The sequence below is a fragment of the Dendrobium catenatum genome, unplaced genomic scaffold (genome assembly GCF_001605985.2).
Source record: "Dendrobium catenatum unplaced genomic scaffold, ASM160598v2 fragScaff_scaffold_1417, whole genome shotgun sequence".
Taxonomy (NCBI): Eukaryota; Viridiplantae; Streptophyta; class Magnoliopsida; order Asparagales; family Orchidaceae; genus Dendrobium; species Dendrobium catenatum.
The window spans coordinates 744042-745572 of record NW_021319879.1 but is presented as its reverse complement, the minus strand read 5'-3'; positions in this window follow the sequence as shown (position 1 = coordinate 745572).

Sequence of the window (1531 nt, the reverse complement as noted above, 5' to 3'; positions counted from 1 at the left end):
TCAATACTTTAAAGTTGCTTTAAAAAATAATAAGAAAGCAATCCAAAACGAAGCCAGACGTGAGTTAGTTTCTTTAACTACTAAGCACAATATAAAATGTTAAAGCCAAATTCAAGAGCTATATGAATAAATCCATTAATATAACTAGTCACACAATTGTACAAAATTAAGAACAATATATCATGAAATAAATGAATTAATACTCAAGTAAGAGTAGTGAGAGTGCACATGCTTGGTAGAGTTACATGCATATTGCATAACATAAAATTTTCTTGTGTTTATGTATATAGCATCTAAATCTTTATTTTTATTTATATAACATTCAAATATCTAAGGCTTCATTTGGAACAGCTTTTTAAAATAGCTAAAAGAACTTTAGTTTAAAAAATTTTTGTACTAAAATGATTTGGAAAGCCATAAAAAGTTATCCTAAATAAAGTCTTAATCATACAATTTTTTTTTTTTGTAATATAAGCTTATTTAAATAAAACATACATTGTTCATGTATATGTTTTGATGTGATTTAGATACTAAAATGATATATAAGTAAATATAAGAATTTTGATGTTTGATATCTAAATACTTCAAAATCTTGTGTGATGGATGTAAATTTCTCTATATCAAAATTTATGTAGACATTCAATGAACTTAATGTAATCAAAACTGACCTTAAATTTAATAAATATAATATAATAATTTTTATAATCATAAATGCCATATAATTAGGTAATTAATTAAATAATATTGATAAATGTAATATGAAATTTAGGATTACTTATATTTTCTTAGCATTCATAAGTGATCAAACACTATTTTTTGAGTAAATTTAAAGAAAATATAGAATAAATGAGATGAATTGACTCTAAACCCAAGCAAATTTCTAAAAAATATTGAATAGTTTTCCTAAGTTCAAAAATAAGATTTGAATATATTTAATCAATTTTATTAGTGTTAATCAAAAAAATAATTAATAAATTATTAAATATTATGTAGCTCATCTTGGCCTCTTAGTTGGGAGCTTTGACTATCAACAAAAGTCTTGTATATGTGAGTTTTCATGCCTTAATTGGCCTAAATATCCCAAAAAAAAGTTTAAAGGTTATTTACAGGTATGTCCATCTAGCTCAGCTCAGTTGCCCATTAAACTCGCAACATTAATATTTTTCAATTAAAAAATCTTCAGTATTCTATTCATACACTTTGCTAATTAAAAACCATGATGCACATTTTAAATATTAGCAAAATAATAATTAAGTTCATTCCAACTAATTTGAGCACTTGGAAACTTTTGCTTGACAGATTTCATGCATTTATTTGATGATTTAAAAACCTTTAGTTATACAATCAAATTTAACAGTTTTTTAATGAAGCTTTTGAATGGTCATAGCTTTAATATTTAATTGAGAGAGAGGGCAGGGCTGCAAACGAACCGAGCCGAGCCGAGTATTTGAGTGTTCATGTTTGTATTCATTTAATATCAGCTTGTTCAAGTTTGGTTCATGTTTGTTCGAGCTTTATTATTTGTGTTCAT